We start from the raw sequence: 23,951 nt of genomic DNA, 5'->3' as shown, positions 1-23,951 counted from the left end.
AGGGAAAAGGGGAGAGCGGCTCACTAAGCCTTCCATCGTTCAAAGATCCATTCAGAAGTTAGTGGTTCTAGTTAGGAGTATCTAAAAGACATAAGTAAAGGTTACAAGTATTTACTCTGTTAGGCTATTATTTGTTTGAAAATGTCACTTTTGATGTTGTATTGATGTCATTTACAAGAGTTGTATGTTGAGTTGAATACAATGTTGAAATTACCATTGATTATTTAGAAGACATGTAAAATGTTGATCAAAGGTAATTTGGTGGGAGTGTAGCTGGCGCTAGTATTGCCCCTGAATGGTTGCCATGACAACGAAAGTATGCAGTCTTTGTTGGAGTTTATTATTTGTTATAGATATTCTTATTTGACTATAAATGTATATAAAACCACTTATAGTTTTGTTTTTCTGTTTATTTTAATGAAACAATTTATGCTAAGAATATTCTGGTATCAATCACTTCCGGTTCGGGTCAAAAAGTTTAGAAGGTGCTAGAATGCGAGAGAGAGACACAGAGAGAGAGAGAGAGAGAGAGAGAGAGAGAGAGAGAGAGAGAGAGAGAGAGAGAGACAAACGAAGCGAAAGAGAGTGAAAGACTTCCTTTGGACAATTTATCTACCCTCTGGTTAACACACACGGTACGTTTGTTTATGAATATTTGATTTAAAGAAATGACTGTAAATATTGATTGTAAATATGCACAATTTCTTTGTTTTTAGTTTTCACGGTGTACCATAACTGTTACATGTTGGACGAGGAATAAATCGATTGTGGACATCAGTACGAAGCGTGATTCTTTACCGGGGTAGTTACACCTCCAACACAATAAAGATGAAGCTGTGTCTTTATAAACGAAGTTCGCGGGTCTGGCTCGCCATCTTGAATCCCGTTCGTGTGCAGTGTCCTCACGCACACACAAACTCCTCTCGAATCCAAACTTCCAAGAAGGAAGTCTAGCAAAAAAAGCAAAAAAAACCTGACCTGCACAACAGGTCATATGAAAAATAAATCAATTCGTCCACATAAACAAAATAATTAAGATTGTGCGCACATTGTACGTCGTCTCTATACGGCCACGATGGTAACATTTAGCTAGCATCCACACGTGTAGCTTTACAACCAAAGTTACAAACAACAACTTAAAACTCACCAAAACGCTCGTAGGTCGCTTAAATATTACTTTTGTTAGTCACCAACCACGCAGAATCTTTTCCAATTCTTGAAAAGTATTTAAAGTCTCGTTCGTATGTATCTCACTGCTCGTCTTGTCTGCTCTCCGCTCCGTGTCTGTTTGTCTAACGCAAGAGCTCTCGTGACGCAACGTAAAGGGACACGACACTTTTTGTGTCGGTATATTAACAACCATTAAATTGTCTTTTTATCACACAGGTTTTATTCATTATTAGGTCATATGTTAGATTTTAACTATTTTAACTTATTTATGCATTGTAATAGCTTTTAGGCTAGGTCTTCATTTTAATGTGGGCTACAACTTACATCAAACTAAAAAGCAAAGAATATTGTAACTTTGCTTTGGAATATGTCTGTAATTAATCTCAAGGCCATATACACAGGTTTTAAGATGATTCAACCTCTTTGTCATTATAAGGTTTTCACATCATGTAAAAGAAATAAGAAGAAAAGAATATTGTGACCTTGCTTTAGGATGTGAATGTAATTAATCTCAAGGCGATAGACCACAGGTTTTAAGCTGATTCAACCTCCTTATCATTATATCATTTATCATCACACTGTGGCGTCCCAGCCATAGCGACAGCGGGACTTGGTGTAGCAGACACCGATGTATATTGCGCACAAGTTGGAAGGCAAACGCACGAGCGGAGCTCTGTTGTGACGTCTCCGCGAGAGCCTCAAGCAGAAGTATACTGAGGCCTTCAGTCTTCGCCAACAGCGATCGCAGGAAGTCTGGCGCTAGCGTGTGCGTCAATGACTGGTGGGTCCTGTTGTCCTTATTTCTTGTCTGTAACCTTCTTGCCAGAATCAGCTATAGCTTGTTCCTTCTAAAATGTTTGTTACGAATGTTTGGGCGTTGTTTTCTCATCCGCACGTTACCACATAGCACTCGTAAGTTGATGTTGCGCTTCTAAGCCCGAAACCGGAAGTGTCACCATTTAGTTTCACAATAAGAGCGCCTACCGTAAGTGATGTTCTAAATGACGCTAGCTTAACTGCCCTAATTTAATTTGCTTTCTTTATTAATGTGAGTGCCTTAACTTACATTTCTACATTTACTTATTGGCCTATTTTCTGTCTTTCTTTAGGAAACCACACACTCACACTCACGCACACACGCATATAGACACAAACAACTTAAACCAAAAGCTGCAAACAATGAACATATGTATGAAGATTGAAGAAATACTGTGAGTGCATTTTTTTTCATTATTCTTTCTATTAAAATAAAACAGTGTCTATTTCTACCCTTTTCTATTTATGGTAAACAGTATACAGTGGAGTGTATGGTGTAAAATAGTAAAAAAAAAAAAAAAAAAAAAAAGACTTAGAAAATTTTTTTTTTAGACTTGGAACGGATTAAAATTATTGACATTAATTATAATGGGAAAAATTGTTTCGGATTTCGAACAATTCGGTTTTGGAACAGCCTTCTGGAATGGATTATGTTCGAAAACCGAGGTTTGACTGTAACCTAGATCCTTCTCTTCGCCCACTCTGACACGTAGTTGCAGGGTTCTTGCAGGAATCCCTCAGTGAAATTTTAGACTTTTTTTTTAGACCATTATGATTTTTTTTTTTTGACCAACTTCACGACCGACCGAAGACATAAAAAAATTAATAAATAAATAAATAAAAATTGTTCACATATTTGATTCTCAAAACCATGTCAACTTGTATTGGTTTCAAACATGTCGAAGTGCACCAAACGCATACAACATCCATCCATCCATCTTATTGACCGCTTATTCCTCACAAGGGTCGCGGGGCGTGCTGGAGCCTATCTCAGCTGGCTCTGGGCAGGAGGTGCCCCCGCCTACACCCTGGACTGGTTGCCAGCCAATTGCAGGGCACACAGAGACGAACAACCACCCACACTCACAAGCACACCTAGGGACAATTCGGAGCACCCAATTAACCTGCCATGCAACAACAAATGTAACAAAAACAAAAATGTGAATCCATACCAACCCAGGTCTGCCAAGTTCGTCATTCACCACCCTGCCTGTTTGTTTGTTTTTGTCCCGGTATAGTGTTAGCTTAACATGTTGAGCTAGGGATGTCCGCAGACAGCAACAACGATAATTACTCCCCCTCCTGTTGTCGTATCTCGCGGCAAAACAAGCCACGCGCGTCACATCTCACGAAACATCTCATTTGCACCGCCCCACGTACCTTCGCTCCCGCCCGCCTGAACTACATTGCAATGCAATGCAAACGCACCCCCTCAAATGTCTCAAATAATAGAAACATCGCAACACGCACATTTTTTGTTCTTTTTCTTTCTTTCTACGGGAGCAGACACTTCTCAGAATGTAAGGAGTAGATGTAAGAATTTTAGACTTGGGCAAATTATATTTTAGACCTAGGATGAAAATATGGCTGTTTTTTAAGACATTTTATGCCTAAAATTTAACTTTCTGAATTTTAGACTTTTTAAGACTTTTTTTTTTTTTTAGACCCCGCGGGAACCCTGAGTTGATATCTTATATTACTACACACATCGATGTATTTATTGCTAAAATAACACTTTTGTACATCAGCCATTTTCAGAAAGGTAACATGCGTCAACGTCGTTGACATTCGTCTTTCATAAACTTGACTGGGAATAGTACTTATTGTCACTTCTTTTGAAAAGTCATCCCTTCTGCATAATGTCACAAAAATGAGCTACACAATTCCACGCCCGCCGCCCACATTTGTTTTCTTGCTAACTACACAGAAAAGGCTGCTCAGTATTAGGGATGTAACGATACGGACAATATCGTGATATCGTGATATTAAAACTGCCACGATATCGTCATCGTCATGTTCACGATGTTTAAAAGCAACACATCTGGACTTCCGTTGACGTCACGACTGAGACAACATGCTAAAAGGGAAGCTCCCGTCGAAAAGTTACAATTTACCTTGATAGCTTGACTTATACTCGGTATTTATACCCAATTTGGACGTTCGAGATGAGTTATAACAGCAAACAAAGCAAAAGCGCGAACAGACGTGAAACTACGCGAGCCGATACGGAAAGAAGAAGGTCCGCTAGCCCAGCTAAAGCTAAAGCTAACAGTAGCTCGCCGGAGAGGCTGGAGCTCTCAGACATACTAGGTGAGCTGAAAAAAATAAGGCGTGAAAACCAGGATGGGCATAACCAAACGAAAGTGTCGTTGGAGAGGATGGAAAAGTCGATGGAGGACTTAAAAGACCAAATCACGAAGCATGAAGGAAGGCTGAGTGAGGCTGAGGGGAGAATTGAAGCGGCGGAGCAAAAAGGGATGAGACACGAGAGGGCTCTCCGGTACCTGTTGCGACGTGACTGGGATCTCACGGAAAGATGTGAAGACCTTCAAAATAGGCTCAGGCGTAACAATCTGAGGATTTATCAAGTACCGGAGGGCAGTGAAAGCCGGGATATGGTCCTCTTTGTTAAGGACTTGATTCACGGGACTCTACAGCAACAAGTAGGAGCCGAATTGATCATCGAAAGAGCACACAGAGCACCTGTGCCGAAATCCCCCGACCCTAAGGCTCATCCTAGGTCCATAATTGTCAGATTCCTTGACTTCACGACAAAAGAAGCTGTGCTCCGCCTGGCGTGGGGACAGAAACAAACGCTGTTTCAAAACAAACCCATCTACTTTGATCACGACTACTCCCCTGGTCTGCAAAGGAAAAGAGCTCAGGTTCGTTTTGTCATTAAACAGCTGAAGGTGAAAGGCATCCGGGCAAAGTGCCCCTACCCTGCTCAACTCAGGATGAGTCTTGATTCGGGAGAAAAGACGTTCTCAACGTTGTTGGAAGCGGCACCGATGCTGAAGGAGATGGGAATTGATGTCAAAGTGGACGAGCGGGAGAAGCTGGAGGAAGAGTTCAAAGGCGACGGATGGACACAGATGGGAGGTACGCGCAGAGGTGGAACATCGCTCGCAGTCAAGGATTACAAAGCCCTCTTCAAGGAGTCAAACTGAGGACTGTGAACGGTAACAAAGTGGGGGGGAGCTTTGAAAATATAAGTAAGATGGTTGGGTTACATAATGTTATTTTTGTTTAATGTATAATTTTACTCCGAGTGTCTTTTTTTTTTTTATGTATATATGTGTATGTGTATGTATGTATGTATGTATGTATGTATGTATGTATGTATGTATATATATGTGTATTTACGTATGTATATGTGTATGTATGTATGTATATATATGTGTATTTACGTATGTATATGTGTATGTATGTATGTATGTGTATGTGTGTATGTATATATATATGTATATATATATATATAAGAGTATATTACTTATAGAGTGTCAAGTTAAGAATCAATATACTAAATCTAATGACGGGATGCATATCCATGTTCAGTCGAACACATGAGTGGAATACACTGAATTTGTGGCTTAAACACAACAATAGCCACATGGGCATTTTGCCATTATCTCCCAGAGATACATCGTCACATATCTCTGCCCTGTTACAACTGGGAATTGGTTCTGTTTGGATCAGTTGGTGATTTGGGAGTTTTTGTTTTTGTTTTTGTATTGCATGTTCTGATGCACTGTTCTGGTTCTACCTTGACAATTGTTTTGGGCATCCAAAGGTTAATAGAGAGGCAAACACATATTACCTTAGGATCACTGACTACCTTCTGTGGGAGGAGAGAAAAAATGAACAGAGAATCTACATAAAAAAAAAAAAAAGATAAAACATGGCAATTGTGAAATTAGTCAGCTATAATGTAAATGGGATTAACAGTCCCATTAAAAGGAAGAAATTATTTAACCAGCTTAAGAAATTAGGATGCTGTATAGCACTGCTTCAAGAAACACATTTAACAGAAAAGGAACATTTAAAGCTGAAGCGAGAGTGGGTGGATCAGGTATACAGCTCATCTTGTACAAATGGGAAGAAGAGAGGAGTGACTATTCTTATTAGTAAATCCACTTATTTTCACAATGAGGAGTTTATAAAGGATAATGAAGGTCGGTATGTAATGATTGTTGGTACAATAGGAAATGTGAAAATGACAATATTGAATGTATATGCTCCCAATGATGATAGGCCTGCTTTCTTTAAAAACATTGCTGCAGTTTTGGTGGGAAAAGCTGAAGGAATGATTTTGATAGGGGGAGACTTTAATTGCATAGTGGATGGAAGGCTAGATAGACTTCCCATTTCTAAAGAAGCACGGACGAAAAAAAAGTGTGACGTTGCAGGCAATGATGGAAGAACTGGGGTTAACCGACATTTGGAGGTTTCAGCATCCAAGAGAAAGAGAATATACATTTTTTTCACAGGTGCATGGGAGCTATTCCAGACTAGACATGTTTGGTATATCAAGAAAAGATTTGTATAGAGTCAAGGAGATTGAAATTGAACCAATTACAATTTCAGACCATGGTCCAGTAACAATTACTCTAGGCCTGGGACCAGATAATCACTTTAAATATTGGCGATTGAATGTGTCATTGCTGACAGATCAAGTGACTCGACAAGAAATACACAAAGATTTGATGGAGTATTTTGCCCTAAATGATAATGACAGTGTATCTCCCTCAATATTGTGGGAAGGCGCGAAAGTGGTTATGAGAGGAAAAATAATAGCCATATACTTGGGGAAGCCAAACAGGAACTAGATATGCTACTTACTTACAAAGCAGAGGGGGCGCTGAGATTTACAAATAAGAAATATTACGAAATGGGTAACAGAGCAAGTAGACTCCTAGCTTTTCAGCTGCGCAAGGCTCAATCAAGTCGAGTAGTACCTAAAATTAGGCATCCCCGGACCAACAAATAGTATCTCAGCCAGATGAGATTGCAGATGCTTTTGCTGCATACTATACAAGCCTTTATGAATGTCAAAATTTAGATAATAAAATTGATGATACAACAATTTCTTACACCACTTCACATGACAAAACTAACAAATGAGGAGTCAGATGAATTAGCTAGGCCAATAACTGAAATTGAGGTAAAAGAAACCATAACTAAGTTAAAAAATAATAAATCTCCCGGAGTTGATGGGCTTAGTGGGGAGTATTATAAAACATTTATACAGGAACTCACTCCTATACTATGTAGAACATTCAACTATGCACTGGACACTGGAGATCCACCTAAAACTTGGTCTGAGGCCATAATTACAGTGTTAAAGAAGGAAGGAAAAGATCCTACACTATGTGAAGGGTACCGACCTATAAGTCTTCTCTGTGTAGATTTGAAAATATTGACCAGCATATTAGCTAAAAGAATACAGAAATGTATTAAAAGACTTGTGAAGCCAGATCAGACTGGATTTATAAATGGACGGCAGGGTACACGTAACATAAGGACAGCACTGAACTTACAATTAGTAGCCATGTCTAAAAAGCAAACATCTATGCTTCTCAGCCTGGACGCCGAGAAGGCTTTTGATCGAGTAGATTGGGTGTATTTAAGGCAGGTGTTGCTGGGCATGGGGTTTGGAGACAAATTTGTAAAATGGATTACATTATTCTATAAGGATCCAACGTCCAGAGTGAGAGTGAATGGATACTGCTCAAAATTCTTTAAACTCCAAAGAGGGACAAGACAAGGGGATGCTTTGTCCCTAGTTTTATTTACTTTAAGTATTGAGCCCTTGGCGGAAGCTATAAGGCAGAATCCGCAAATACATGGTTTAACGGATGAGAAAGGTAATCAATACAAAATAGCGTTATTTGCGGATGATGTTTTATTATTCTTGCAAGATCCTCTGTCTTCAGTCCCTGTGCTCATTAAGTGTCTGCATACATATGGTTTGATTTCTGGGTACAAAGTGAATGAGACCAAATCTGAAGCAATGATGTTGTCAGGATCTTGGCCGCCTCAGTTAAACAGTATAGTGGCATTCCGACAGTCCCAACAAGGGTTCAGGTATTTGGGGATTACTCTTACTTCCACTTCCACACAGCTATTTAAAGCAAACTATGATAACCTATTAAAACAAATAAAAGGAGACTTGACAAGGTGGGATGTCCTCCCACTCTCTTTGTTTGGCAGAATAGAAGCGGTTAAAATTAATATTTTACCAAGACTCCTATATTTGTTTCGGGCATTGCTCGTATGGGTCCCCACATCCACTTTTACAGTATTGGAAAAACTTATTTCCAGGTTTGTTTGACAAAATAAGCGACCTAGAGTGAGACTAAAAGTATTATGCTCAGCAAAGAATAAGGGAGGGTTATCCCTACCGAATTTGAAACATTGCTACTGGGCGAGTCAACTTACTGTTATTATTTAATGGATATATAACAACCAGGAAATTAGATGGCTTCAAATAGAGCAAAACTCTGTGCGGAATCTTTCCCTGAAGTGTTTACCATTTTTGAGTAGGAAAAGGTGGACTTGTCTTAGGATAGAAAATGTATGGATTAGGCATACGTTGAGAGTATGGAATGCAGTAAGGACAAAATTAGGAGGGACAACCTCTATATCGCGTGCCATGTCATTGGTCGGGAATATTGATTTCATACCGTCAGTATGGGACAGTGGATTCAAGCAATGGGAATGCAATGGAGTGAGAACGATTGGTCAATTATTTGAAGGGAATGTAATGAAATCCTTCTCCCAGTTGCAGACTCAGTTCACATTACCATCAAGAGATATGTTTAGATACTTACAAATTAGGCACTATATTCAATCTCACATAGAAGGGGACAAACTTAAAAGAGAACCTACAAGTGTGGAAAAATACTTTATTATGGTAACTGCGCATACGTTGCCTAATAAGAACCACATTTCACATATATATGACAGTTTAAGCAAATATATGTCTGATAATACACTTGATGTGAAAGAGAAGTGGGAACTTGAAATGAATGAGGTAATAGAGAATAGAACATGGGAGGATATGTGTTCAAATTGCCACTCAGGTATCAATAGTAGTCTTTGGAAAGAATTTGATTGGAAAATGAAAATTAGATTTTTTTAGAACCCCTTTGGTATTTTCAAGATTTGGTAGAGATCCAGATTCCTCATTGTGTTGGAGAAATTGTGGAACTATTGGCAATCACACACATATCTTCTTTGACTGTCCTGTACTGACGATATTCTGGAATGAGGTGATGAAGGAGATTGTAAGAATTTTGAATATTGATATCCATTTAAGTCCTATGGTGTGTGTGTATTGGGATTATGCCCAGAAAGTGTAACAAATGGTCACAAAAAATATATGCTACGTATTCTTCTAATGGTTGCAAGAAAGACAATTACGGCAAACTGGATGAAAATACCTCCACCAACAAAAGCTGAATGGACCTTGAGATTGAAGCAAGTGTACATGATGGAGTACATGACTGCTGAATTACAGATGAAGACGGACTTATTTCTACAAAGATGGACGTTAGTGAAAGATTACTTAAATGTGTGAATTCTACTGTGGAATGATTGATTGAATAAGACATGCCCTGTGTCAAGGTTTGTTCATTATTGTTTTTCTGATAATAAAGTAAAAAAAATAAATAAAAGCAACACATCTGTTAAAAAAAAAAAAAGTCAGATTGATTTCCATTTGTGCAGTTGTACCACACTTGGTGGCTACTTTTTTAGTGCAATTTAATTTCATTAGTGATGTTTTGGCCCCTCTATGTTTAAAATCTATGCTAATCGTCGTAATATGCGTGTGAAGTGAGTCAATATGTGGAGGAAGTTGGAACTCAATGTGTAAGTGCATTAACAAGTAAGTGCCTCAATATTAAGTCTTGTTAGAGATTGTAGCTTGTTTATATGCATTGCTTTTATGTACAAAAGCACAACATTGTGCTTTCTTTTTTTAGTATGGGCGCTATTTTTTTTTTTTTTTTTTACAATATTGTGACCTTTTTTAAATATCGCAAACCTCCCCACAATATCGTGATAATTATCATATCGTGAGCTTCATATCGTGATAATATCGTATCGTGATGTTTGGATATTGTTACATCCCTTCTCAGTATACAGGATGAAAGAATTTAATAAATTTTGTGTTTATGTGGACAGACCCATTGGTACAAGTAGCAGAAGAGGCTTTGCTTAACCTTAAAAACACGTTTGTTGTCATTCTACATGTTATGTGGATGGCTCATGTTTGCCCAGAGACTAAAAATGAAAATTAGCTTTGACTATATGTATGTTCAAGCATGGTCCCTTTCTAAGTTATATGTAGAAGTTAAATTTCAGGAACCTGCTGAACTTCCAACCACGGTAGCTATTATAGAGACTGCTACATGGACTTCACAAACATCAAAATAATAAAATGAGCTCAGGGAAGAAGAGGGGAAAAAATCACTTTTATTTCAGATCGACTCCTTCAATATGCACATTCAGTTTTCAAACTATCAGGCTGCAGTCCACAGAAGTGGCCTTGAATCTAAGCCTGTTCCTATCCCTTCGAAGATGGATAGAACAAGATAGAATAGCCTTTTTTGTCATTGTAACATTAAGATATGAACAAGATTTTGTTGCTCCCTTGTGCAAAATTAAAATAATGATCAACATACAATATGGAATGAATAAAAAATAATTAAAAGGGCAGCTTAAACATGCGTATTGTGATAATAAAGTTCCCAGTAGTGTAAAGTGCACAATAAAAAATTGTCATTTAAATGATGAGGATGAAGATGAGTCCTGCAACTGCTCTTGGATTAAAACTGTTCTTGAATCTGTTTGTTCTTGAGTTTAGTGACTTGTAACCCCTGCTCGAGGGTAACACGTCAAAGAGATAGATAGTGACCTGGGTGAAAAGAGTCCTTCATAATGTTCTGAGCTCTAATGAGGCAGCAGAAGTAGTAGACGTTCAGGAGAGCAGCCAATGCTCTTCTTTTATACTCTCTGTAACCCTTCCTCTCTGCCTCAGTACAGGTATCACACTGTGATGTAGCTTTAGGTCAGCAGACTACGCAGGAGTGGTAGAAGGGGTGTTGAGGTTCTCCATCGTGAGAAGCCTCAGGAAGTGGAGCCACTGCTGGGCCTTCTTCACCATTGCCAGTGTTTGCAGTCCAGGCCAGGTCTGCTGCGATGTGGAATGAATGGCCAGGATAATCACTCTCGCCAGCTCCAGCAGCAATACTCAAGCTGGTGCACTGCTCTTGGAAGAAAACAAACTATGTTAAGGGGAGATGCACCTGCAAGCTGAATGAGCGGCCATGTACAAACTTGTGCCAATAGGTCATTTGAAGATGACTAACTCAGGTTGTTGTTGGTCATTTAATATTATTTATTGTTGCTTAATTTATATGCTACTAAGATGGTTAAAATAAAAACCCTAGGGTGTGTAATTAAATTGGACAATTATTCATGACCAACAATGTTCCATGGTAGTTTTAGTCTTCCCCCCCATTTTGCTGAACAACCACAAAGGATCACATTTTAAGATCATTTACGTTCCTTCCCTGATCTCTTCTTCTATGGCCATTTACATTTCTGTAACATCAATAAAATACCCTTAATAAACCAAATCGTAACGTCAAATTTTCAACGTGAGTGCGTGGCTTATCAAGCCCTTCACTGATTGAACCTGCATGGCCAGCTTCCACTTAAACCCACGTAACTTCCACCAATTTGGGTTTTCCGTCCCGCACCATATGTGATGAATAACGTAATAGTATTTTGAGATGAATATTCAGCGACAAAGAAATATAGCCTCAGGTCTCGAGCTTCACAAGTGCTTGAGTAAACGACATACAGCATACAGCATATGCTAACACACATGCTAACAGTTGACGCGTTTACCTGTCATTTACATCGCCAAACTTTATACAACATATAAATAGCATCACTAGTGTTTTTTAAAAATATGTATACTTACTTGCAAACGTAGAAGCTGCGCCTTTAGCACATATTTTGTTGTTTTTCGTCGTGTAGAGTGACCACGAAGATGAACAGCTGACTTTTGTTGTGACTCAACAGCTGATGCCTTTCGACGTTTGCGAGTGGCTGAATAACATCACGTTATTTGCGGCGTTGCGTGCTATTGTTACGATCTGGGGCGCTGGAGGTGGTGGACCTGAGTGCAAATACGTGAGGCAGGCAGAGTAACTTTGAGGGTCTTTAATCAGGCAACGTGGAGACAAGAAACAAGGCAAGGAGAGGAGTCGAGTCTAGGCAGGAAGTGGATGATCCAGGGACAGGTGGGCTCTGGCAGACAGGCTACGACGTGGCTTTGGCAGTTGCAGGATATGGCTTCGGCAGGTGCGGGATATCTAGGCAGAAAGTCGTGATCAGAACAAGAGTTGAAACTAAGGCAGGACATAGGCTGGATACGACTGGCTGTTGGAACAGTTAGCGTTGATCTGACGCTGGAGTAGAGTCCAGGGCTGGCTTTTGTAGGCACATTGTAATGATGTGCACCTGGCTCCTGCTCCAGCTGTGTCATCCACCTCACCCAGCCGATGATCCTCGTGTACAAAAAATACACACATACACACAAACACACACACAAGGGAAAACTGGGCAGCATTCATGGGGAGGAAGCGGGGCCCGACAGCTATTGGTTCAATTGACACAGTAGTCTGCAACGCTTGCCTGCCCGTTTAATGACATTTAAAACTTGATTATGGGAAAATGTGCAATAATTACGAGTGCCAACAAACAAAGTTTGATTCAGAAAAAAATAAACTTCAAAACATGAACCATCCAGCTCTTCCCTCACCAGGGATCATTGATCTCAAAAACTAAAGCAGATACGCGGCCCACCGCCCACCTTTATGTGTGGTCAAAATGCCATCAGAGTTGGCAGCTTCATGCAAGTCTTGCAATATTATTGAGGTATGTTAGCCGCTTAGCAGCTGCTAATTAGGCCAATAGGGCTGCCGAGGAGGGCGAAATACGAGCGTTTATCGGTCAACTTTCCGCCCAAGAGCATTGGCAGTCACTTTGATGAAAGGGACATGTTATACATGCACGACGTGGACATGTTTAGATTGCCGATGAAGTGTCAGAAGTGCTTTTTTCACCTTGGCGATGCTGCAATGTGAAATTACCTCCTCTTTTGCCGGTGAGTGCTTTCAAATCTGATCACATAAAGGCTTTACAAGTTTGTACAATCCAGATTTATGTCCCCTTTATCCATCCATCCATCCATCCATCCATTTTCTTAAAACTGATTACTCTTCACAAGGGTCGCGGGGGTGCTGGCTCCAGGCAGTAGGCTTGGTACACCCTAAACTGTTTGCTAGCCAAATGCAGGGCACACAGAGACGAACCACCATCCACACGCACGAACACACCTAGGGACAATTCAGAGCACCCAATTAACCTGCCATGCATGTCTTTGGAATGTGGGAGGAGACCGGAGAACCCGGAGAAGACCCACGCAGACACAGGGACAACATGCAAACTCCACCCAGGAAGGCCGACGCCTGGATTCGATCTTGCGTCCTCAGCACTGGGATGCCGACGTGCTAACCAGTCAGCCACCTGTGCCGCCCTTATTTCCCCTTTACGTGTGCTCAAAATACCATTGAAGTTAGCAGTTTGACGCGTTACTGTGGTATTTAGGTACGTTAGCAACTTAGCTCCTAAATTGGCCGTGGCCACCGCCGTAAAAAGCCCTCTTTATGGTGTTGGTCAGTTATTAAATTCAACTGTGTAATATCTATTAAACCGTAACAGCACAAATGAACGAAACAGATTATTTCCCACACATTTTGCGTGTGCTAACAGTTAGCGTCTGCTGATTCAGCCACCATGTACGAAGTGTAACATTGGCTACGCATTGATTCTTCTTTTGGTAGCCTGGAGCATGCTGATCTCATTTTTTGCCTCTTCTCGTTGTGGCAGCAAGTCCAAAACAGCTGTCAATCACTGTTCAAGTATGGCGTTTGCTGTTTACTCAAAGTGGCACGTGTTTTTTATCATGCCAAAATGGTTGCTCTAACGGCCATTTTGGGACTGTGACATCAACGTCAGGATCTCTTTTGTAAGTTGTGTCTTTAGACATATTTTTGAGCTGCCTTGAGACGTCATCTTTTTTTTATTATTTTTTTTATTTTTTATTTATTTTTTATTTTTTTTTTATTTTGAAGAGCTCAGAATTGTTCATTCGGTAGTCTTACCGATTCAACGTCTTGTCATCATTGCTCTTTTTTTTTTTTTTTTTTTTTTTTTGTGTGTATGTGTGCGTGCGTTTGCGTGCGTTTGCGTGCGTGCGTTTGCGTGCGTGCGTGCGTTTGCGTGTGTGCGTTTGCGTGCGTTTGCGTGCGTGCGTGTGCGTGCGTGCAAATACGTATACATTTATACTCATTCATTCACCTAAAACCTTATAAATATCCCATTACCCTTCGCCTTAACCAGGTACTTCAGAATCTTGCCAGAGTCGTGAGATTTAAATGGTCAGGAGACCAGAGAAAAGGTCAGAAAAAAAAAGAAATAAAGAGAAAAGAAAGGTAAATCAAAGTGACATCCAGCACCGACCAAACACTTCCTGCCTTCCCCATGATTACAAAATCAAAGTCTTACGCCAACCCCGGAAGCCTCTAAATGCCAGCAAATTTAGCGAGATCTCAAGAGCCCAGAGGAAAAACTAAAGAGAGGAAGGAGGGAAGGATCGATAAGGCAGAGTGAGATCAATAGAAGCCAGTACATCCAATCCATCAAAGTGAAGTCCAGCACCAACAAGACCCCTCCTGCGTGGTTACAAAACCGGAGTCTTATGCCAACCCCAGAAACCTCATACTTCTAATAAATTAAGATCTCAAGTGACCAGAGGAAAAACTAAAGAGAGGAAGGAGGGAAGGATAGATAAAGCAAAGTGAGAACCACAGACACCAGCACCAACTGATTCAAGGGGCTGTGGGAGGGAGAGGGTACTTCTGTTGAGTTTCAGTAGATGCTGGTGCGACGGATCTGGCATGCATAAGGACCACCACCAAAGAAAGAAGCCGTCAACCGCGGTCCAGCAAAACGAGCACCCCCCCCCCCCCCCCCGGAATCCCCAGGCCGCGGCAGCACCAAGGCCACCCCCAAGCCACCCGAGCGGACACCGGTCGGCGAGCCGACCCAGACACCCGGAACACCCCCGCCCCGGCCCACACCCCCGAGCCCAAGGCCGCAGAACGAGGCCCAGCGGGCCCCCACAGCGCCCCACCGGTCCCCAGCCCCCATCCCCCCACGACCCCCCCGCACCCCACCCAAACCCGCCATCCACCACGACCCAGGCCCCACCACCCCCGACCCCCAAACCCCCGAACACACCCCGACCCCCAGCACCCAACCCCCCACCCACCCATACCTCCACCCCCCCCCAAACAAGCCGCCCCCCCCCCGACGGCCGCCACCCCCCCCCGCGAACCCGGCCCCCCGCGAGAACCCCCCACCCCCCCCCGGAAACCGGCACCGGGCAGCAGCGCAGAGAGGGAAGATGTGCCCACCCCACCTCCAGCCGCGCGAGATTTGCACAGCGGCGGGAGGGGGGAAGCAGAGGAGGAAGCACCAGGGGAGAAGGCGGGACACCAGAACACCGAGCCCGGTGGGGAGAGGCCCCGGTCGTCACGCCAGAGTACTAGTGACACCTAACCCTGTTACTGAGTCCGCCAGCTCGCCGACTGGCGAGCTCTACCCTTACACCGTGAATGTGGCCCCACCCAGTGTATATACAAGTGTGTGCGTGTGGTGCATTAAAATTGGGAGCAGGTGAGTCGGAGCAGAGGGAAAAAATTTCCCCTACTCCGACACACCCGTATCCCCCCCAAAAAAATGAATATGTATATGTGTGGTGCATTAAAAAAGGGAATGGAGGGACAAAGTGGTGGGGCAGGGACACAAATGGGGGGGACCACAGCGCTGCCAGGCACTGCAGTCCATCCCCTCTGATGGCTCCCCGCCCCAACTCACCCCTCCCCTTGGACGTGAGGTGCATTAAAATTGGAGGGGAGTTGAAGGGTGAAGACGGTGTTTCCACCCTTCCCCACCCCACCAAGAAATGTGTTGTGTGCCCTATGTGTATATTTACAAAGTGTATAGTGCAAGCTAGTGAAGTGAGTAAGAGGAGCGACCAGCGGGGCCTCACCCAACCCGGCGGGTGTAGGTGGCACGCCCGCCCCCCAGCACCCCCACCCGCCCCCCACCTCATCCACCCGGCACCACAATGGGCGGACAGCCAGCGCAGCAGGGCTACCGGACAGCCCACCGGCCACCGGAGCCCGCCCGGGGCGCCAGGAGTTATACCGGAGTGGGGCAGGCCCCAAACCCTCGCCCGGCCCCCGGAGCCCGACGCCCGGGCCGGGGAGGGAGCCCCAGGCCCAGGGAGAGGGAGGGGGAGGGGCCGCAGGGCAGACAGGGAAGGGGGGGGGGGCGGGGGAAGCGGGGAGAAGACGACAGGAAGGCGAAAGGGCGGCTGCAGGGCAGGAGGCGGGGGGGGGAGAGGAGGAGGGAGGGCGACAAGGGAAAAGGGACCGGGAGGCAGAGGAGGATGGGCGGGAGGAGGCGAGGAGGGAGAGGCGACGTGGGGGAGGAAGGGGGAGGGGAGAGGGAGCCACGGGGCACACCGGAGGCCCACCCACCCCGAACCGCGCCGCCGGGCACGGAGCAGCGGACCGCGCCGGGACGGCACCGCCCCGGGCACCAGGGGAAGCACCCCAACACCGCACCCCACAGGGGGCCCAGGGAGCGGCCAAGACGCAACCGCCACCGAGCAGACAACGGGGGGGGGGGGGGGGGCAGAACCACCCCCGCCCGACCACAGGGGACGGCGTCAAGAAAATTAACTAATTAGCATGCAGTAACACCAAGTGTTGATGCTTAGTGCCCACTAGAAATAGATCTTAAGGAGTTATTGAGTATAGTGTCGTATAGTGTGGTATGCTCGAGCCCACTAGCAGCAACTAGGTTCCTGACTATATAAAAATAAAAACAATCAGATACAAAATACCAAATACAGGAGCAGCGAAAACAGAAGTTGTAACGATGTGGTGGCTCTCGTTAACAGGCAGAATCTTGTCAGGATTAAGTTGCCAAATTGAGATTAAAATATTCTATGTACATAGACCATATTTGTTTAAATCTTGATACTTGATTTTTATTTAAGGCAGAGATTTTTTCCATTGAGATATAATTTATTAGTAAGTTTAACCAGTGGTCGATATTTAGAGATTGTTTATTTTTCCAATTGACAAGGATTATTTTTTTAGCAATAGTAAGGGCTATAAATATAGATTGAGATTGTTTACATGGTAGCTCAGTTATTGTTAAGTCACCTAGTAAACACAATCTTGGAGATAAAGGAAGCCTACAGTTTAATATATCAGCGAGCTTTTCCAAGATTTTAGTCCAGAAATGCAGCACTGGAGTACATGACCATAAAGCTAAGTATCGGCAGTGTTTTGTGAGCACTGGAGACAAATGTCGGAGTCAGAGAGTCCCATTTTTTTCATCATATATTGTGTAATATATGTTCTATGAAGTATCTTATATTGGATAAGTTGCAAATTTGTCTGTTTGGTCATTTTAAATACATTTTCACAGATTTGGGTCCAAAAGTCTGGTTCCGGAATTATAGACAAGTCTTTTTCCCATTTTAAAGTCGGTAAATACGTTTTATTTGTGTATAAAAATAACGTATATATTTTTGATATTTTCTTTATTGTTGTTGGAGAAAGCTTTATAATATCTTTAGCTAAGACAGGCAGTTGGAGCGTATCCTGAAGTGTTGGGATTTGTTTCTTAACCATATTTTTAACTTGCAGATAATGTAAGAAATTTCCCTTTTTTATTTCATATTTCTGGACCAAGTTTGTATACGATATAAACTTATTATCTGAGAAAAGATGATGAAGGTGTGTAATTCCTTTCTGCTCCCATAGGCTTAAATGGAACGACTGATTATTAAGTTGAAAGTCGGGGTTATGCCAAATGGGAGAGAGCCCACAGGGCGCCAATTGGGAGTTTGTAATTTCTAATGCCTTCCACCAGGCAGTCAGGGTGGCGGCTATCATTGGGTTTTTAAAACAATTATGTCGTCTTATTGATTTTGTAATAAAGAGTAAATCTGACAGTCTAAGATTATAAGACGTCATCTTAAATCAAAACATGCCAATAAGATGTGTCGAAAGCCAACCATATATTGAGACATCTTGATGAGACTATAAGATGTAACCTTAGTCTTGAAATGCCTTAAGATGTCTTAAACGCTGCGTTCTGACTGCAGGTATATCTGACTCCAATCAGGTTCCTTCTCAAGTCCGATTTTTAGGGCTGACTGTCTAGACTGTTCTTAGCAAGTGTCCAAATCCGATCTGGCCCTGTTCAGACTGAGACACATTATTGACCCATCTGACAAGTTGTTGTAGCAACGACGTCGAACGGAGGCTGCGCCCAGCGTGTGTAGTGTTTGATGTCATGTGACACTATTTACCCCTCCATACTTTCCGTTCCTCGCAAGTGCATTAAGCGGTTTTCTTTTCTTTTCTTTCTTTTCTTTCTTTATTTTTAAACGACTATATGTCTATGGCCTTGACCGGGCACTAATTCTCTATTTCCGCTTGCGCATGTGAAGAACTGATGGAGTAGCGAGACTGGTTTCAGCGCAAGTAACATAAACTGTCACTGTACTTTTTTTTTTTTTTGCCTGGACAAGATGGCGCGCGCCGGTGTGTCTGGCGACTCTCTTGCCTTGGCTGTTTGTTGATGGCGCTGTGAGCTGCAGCAGCCGTCTTTGTCTTTCTTTTTGTCATGTGGCCTTTCGTCTTTTGTGTGGACCCGATTTGGACTGGACTATTCTCGGCGGTTTGGCCGTGATATTCCTCGAGGGACGGCGGTTGGAGCGTATCCTGAAGTGTTGGGATCAAAACTGGAACTTCCGTGATTTTTTCTCTTCACGTGTGGTGTCTGTCAAAGATTGGAAATCGGCCAACAATTTTAAAATATTGCCGTGTGAACCAGGCTTTAGATATCTCAAGATATCTTGAGATGTTTTGGAAATATGAAGATATCTTAAGAGGTCTTCATACGTGTGAAGATGTCTTTCAGATATTTGAAGATGTCTTTCGATGTCTTTTATGGTATCACGATTCATCGTTCCTTTTTATCTGTCAAAATTAACTGTTTATTACTTATAAGATGGGCGGATGGGTGGATGAGTGGTTAGTAGGAATGGGTACCTTTCGCATTTTAACCGATACTGTTCCGATACTCGGTAACCTGGGAATCAATACCAGTACTCAACGGTACATTTGTGCTCTTGTTTTCGTTTTATTTTATTTATTTATTTTCTTTTTTCTTTTTTCCCCCAATTTTATTTATTTATTTGAATGTAATTGTTCGTTATGCAACAGTATTTTTTTCAAATCAATTTAACAATTACTTTTAAATATATAAACTTTGACAAATAACAAAAATATCAAACAAATGAGCCAGAGAGCAATAGTAAAAAAATAAATGTATAACAGTGTGATCAGGACAGGCACGAGCGGCGGATAGCAAGTACAAAACGAACGGAGGCCAAGGGCTCCAGGTGGCACTTCTCTTTTTATTTTTTCAAAAGTGCAAAAACTTCAAAAATACAGCATGTAGGAAAAATCCATTTAAGCTTATGGGAGCAGAAAGGAATTACACACCTTTATCATCTTTTCTCAGATAATAAGTTTATATCGTATACAAATTTGGTCCAAAAATATGAAATAAAAAACGGAAATTTCTTACATTATCTGCAAGTTAAAAATATGGTTAAGAAACAAATCCCAACACTTCAGGATACGCTCCAACTGCCTGTCTTAGCTAGAGATATTATAAAACTTTCTCCAACAACAACAAAAAAAATATCAAAAATATATGTTATTTTTATATACAAATAAAACGTATTTACCGACTTTAAAATGGGAAAAAGACTTGTCTATAGTTCCGGAACTAGACTTTTGGACCCAAATCTGTGAAAATGTATTTAAAATGACAAAACATACAAATTTGCAACTTATTCAATATAAGATACTTCATAGAACATATATTACACAATATATGATGAAAAAAATGGGACTCTCTGACTCCGACATTTGTCTCCAGTGCTCACAAAATACTGCCGATACTTATCTTCATGCTTTATGGTCATGTACTCCAGTGCTGTATTTCTGGACTAAAATCTTGGAAAAGCTCGCTGATATATTAAACTGAAGGCTTCCTTTATCTCCAAGATTGTGTTTACTAGGTGACTTAACAATAATTGAGCTACCATGTAAACAATCTCAATCTATACTTATAGGTCTTACTATTGCTAAAAAAATAATTCTTGTTAATTGGAAAAATAAACAATCCATAAATATCGACCACTGGTTAAACCTACTAATAAATTATATCTCAATGGAAAAAATCTCTGCCTTAAATAAAAATCAAGTATCAAGATTTAAACAAATATGGTCTAGGTACATAGAATATTTTAATCTTAATTTGGCAACTTAATCCTGCCTAGATTCTGCCTGTTAACGAGAGCCACCACAACGTTACAACTTCTGTTTTCGCTGCTTCTGTATTTGGTATTTTGTAACTGATTGTTTTTATTTTGATATAGTCAGGAACCTAGTTGCTCCTAGTGGGCTCAAGTACACCACACTATACGACACTATACTTACTAACTCCTTCAGATTTATTTCTAGTGGGCACTAGGCATCAACACTTGGTGTTACTGCATGCTAGTTAGTCAATTTTCTTGACGCTGTCCCCCGTGGTCGGGCGGGGGTGGCTCTGCCCCCCTCGTTGTCTGCTCGGTGGCGGTTGCGTCTTGGCCGCTCCCTGGGCCCGCTGTGGGGTGCCGTGTTGGGGTGCTTTCCCTGGTGCCCGGGGTGGTGCCGTCCCGGCGCGGTCCGCTGCTCCGTGCCCGGCGGCGCGGTTCGGGGCAGGTGGGCCTCTGGTGTGCCCCGTGGTTCCCTCTCCCCTCCCCCTTCCTCCCCCCTGTCTCCTCTCCCTCCTCGCCTCCCCCCGCCCGTCCTCCTCTGCCTCCCGGTCCCTTTTCCCTTGTCGCTCTCCCTCCTCCTCCCCCCCTCCTGCCCTGCAGCCGCCCTTTCGCCTTCTTGTCATCTCCTCCCCGCTTCCGCCCTCCCCCCTTTCCTGTCTGCCCCCGCCCCTCCCTCTCCCTGGGCCTGGGGCTCCCTCCCCGGCCGGGCGTCGGGCTCCGGGGGCCGGGCGGGGGTTTGGGGACTGCCCCGCTCCGGTGGAACTCCTGGCGCCCCGGGCGGGCTCTGGTGGCTGGTGGGCTGTCCGGTGGCCCTGCTGCGCTGGCCCTGTCCGCCTGTTGGGTGCCAGATGGGTGGGGTGGGGGGTTGTGGGGGTTGTGGGGCGGGGGTGCTGCGGGGCTGGGGGTGTCACTTGCACCCGCCGGGTTGGGGGAGGCCCCGCTGGGATCTCCTCTTACTCACTTCACTAGTTTTGCACTATACACTTTGTAAATATACACATAGGGCACACAACACATTTCTTGGTGGGGTGGGGAAGGGTGGAAACACCGTCTTCACCCTTCAACTCCCCTCCAATTTTAATGCACTTCATGTCCAAGGGGAGGGGTGAGCTGGGGTAGGGAGCCATCAGGGGGGATAGACTGCAGTGCCTGGCAGCGCTGTGGTCCCCCCATCTGTGTCCCTGCCCCATCACTTTGTCCCTCCATTTCCTTTTTTAATGCACCACACATATACATATTCATTTTTTTGGGGATGCGGGTGAATGCGGTGTAAGGGTAGAGCTCGCCAGTCGGCGAGCTGGCGGACTAAGTAACAGGGTTAGGTGTCACTAGTACGCTGGCGCGACGACCGGGGCCTCTTCCCACCGGGCTCGGTGTTCTGGTGTCCCGCCCCTCCCCCGGTGCTTCCTCCTCTGCTTCCCCCCTCCCGCCGCTGTGTTCCTTCCGCACGGCTGGAGGTGGGGTGGGCACGTCTTCCCTCTCTGCGCTGCTGCCCGGTGGTGCCGGTTTCCGGGGGTGTGGTGGGGTGGGGGTGGGGGGTGGGGGGGGGGGGTCTCGCGGGGGGTGGGGGCTCTCTTATGTTTCTCCTCTGGTCACTTGAGATCTCCTCAATTTATTTGAAGTTTGGGGTTTCTGGGGTTGGTATAAGACTCTGGTTTTGCAACCACGCAGGAGGGGTTTGGTTGGTGCTGGATTTCACTTTGATGGATTGGATGTACTGGTTTCCATGGATCTCACTCTGCCTCATCGATCCTTCCCTCCTTCCTCTCTTTAGTTTTTCCTCCGGACTCTTGACATCTCGTTAATTTTTTGGAATTTAGAGGCTTCTGGGGTCAGCGTAAGACTCTGATTTTGTAACCATGGGGAAGGCAGGAAGTGTTTGGCTGGTGCTGGATTTCACTTTGATTTATCTTTCTTTATCTTTTTTGACTTTTTCTCTGGTCTCCTGACCATTTGAACTTCACGAGTCTGGCGAGACTTTGAAGTACCTGGTTAAGGTGAAGGGTAATGGGATTTTTATAAGGTTTTAGGTGAATTAATGAGTATAAATTTATACGTATTTGTACACACATGCACACACGCACGCAAACGCACGCACGCACACGCACACACATGCACACACACACACAAAAAAAGAAAAAGTTCGTTCGGACGTTGCTGTGAGCACGATCTATAAAATATACATTCACGTTTGTATAGGTAATAGATGTTCTAGTGTATATCAGCACATTTACACACGCTGCTAGCAGATCGCCCGAAAAGTTAGGAAAGTAATCTTACGAGCAATCGCTTAGCATGTTAGCGCTTACCTTCACGTTCTTTGGAGGACGAAAGACTGTCCAAGACTGTCTTGCATCGGACCCATAGTAGTCGTCATCGTCCGATGAAACATCATCTGTGCAGACGTGCTCCGTTGTGCACCACTTTTCTCCGGTGTTAGCATCGCTAGCCGGTGGGGCCTTAGGACGTTATTAGCATCGCTAGCCGGTGGGGCCTTAGGACGTGGTCGAAACGGCCGCGTCACCGCTTCAACTATGACTTAACATCGTCATCACTGTGCTCTTGAGCACTGGTCGATGCTTTTGAGGTTTGAAAATAAGGATCAAGCGTGAGCTGATTGCCATCTGTAGCCTTTTTGACTCACTTAGCCAAGTTAGCCATTCTCCCCCTCAACACTCTAGCTCAGCCTTTCTCCTTCTACTGTTGTCTCCTACCCGATCTTGTCCAAAAGACTCATCACAGCCATCTAGTGGCCAGGAATGCTCATTATAGTAACCCGATCGGCTTGATACATGGAGTACAGCTGCCCAAGGCTTTCCTCCACCCGTTTCCATTAAAAAACATAGTTAACGCCAATTGACGTATTTGGCGGCATAGCCTAGGTTTATACTAAACGTCATATGACGTTTATGGCGGCCAAAGAGTTAATGAAGTAGTGATTGCTTGGGCTAGATTATTATATTCCTGAGTCATTGACATTTCAGGAGGAGCTGCTCGATGATGTTGGAATGATGCTGCATCTGGATTTAATCGTGGTTTTGTTTCGGTTCTATAGTCATTAGGGTAAGCATTAAACTCTTCAACGTGGTCCTCAAAACTACCATTCACTTTCATACGAGCTGCTGCTACAGCTACATCTTTTTCTGTTTGTAACTGCTGCAATTTTGCTCTCTCTTGTTCCAACTGTTGTTGCATTTCAACCTCTCTTTGTTTAATTTCTGCTAACATTTTGGCCTCTTTAAGTTTCCATTCACCTTCTAACTTGGGGAGATGTGCTTGCTGCGCTTTAATTTCATTCATGGCCTTTGCTTGTTCTATCTTGGAAAAATTCTGCTTCTGCATCTACTTTACTGCTGTGAGCAGGAGGGGTTACCTAAACTCTCTGATGAGCCGACAG

The 23,951-nt window shown here is 43.5% G+C and overlaps 1 protein-coding gene and 1 long non-coding RNA gene across 8 annotated transcripts in view; one reads left to right on the top strand and one right to left on the bottom strand.

Annotated features, from left to right (window-relative positions):
• nlgn1 (neuroligin 1) overlaps positions 1 to 23,951 on the top strand; it is a 553,113-nt gene that overhangs the window by 255,529 nt on the left and 273,633 nt on the right. The gene's annotated exons all lie outside the window — the stretch shown is intronic.
• Positions 10,469 to 23,256, bottom strand: LOC144026630 (uncharacterized). Its single transcript, XR_013285246.1, has 3 exons — positions 22,864 to 23,256; positions 11,984 to 12,377; positions 10,469 to 11,263 (listed from the first exon to the last, which is right to left on the bottom strand). It is a non-coding gene; the product is annotated as an uncharacterized LOC144026630 (long non-coding RNA).

This window comes from Festucalex cinctus, chromosome 10 (genome assembly GCF_051991245.1).
Source record: "Festucalex cinctus isolate MCC-2025b chromosome 10, RoL_Fcin_1.0, whole genome shotgun sequence".
In the NCBI taxonomy this organism is placed as follows: domain Eukaryota; kingdom Metazoa; phylum Chordata; class Actinopteri; order Syngnathiformes; family Syngnathidae; genus Festucalex; species Festucalex cinctus.
This window is presented reverse-complemented; position numbering and strand designations above follow the sequence as displayed.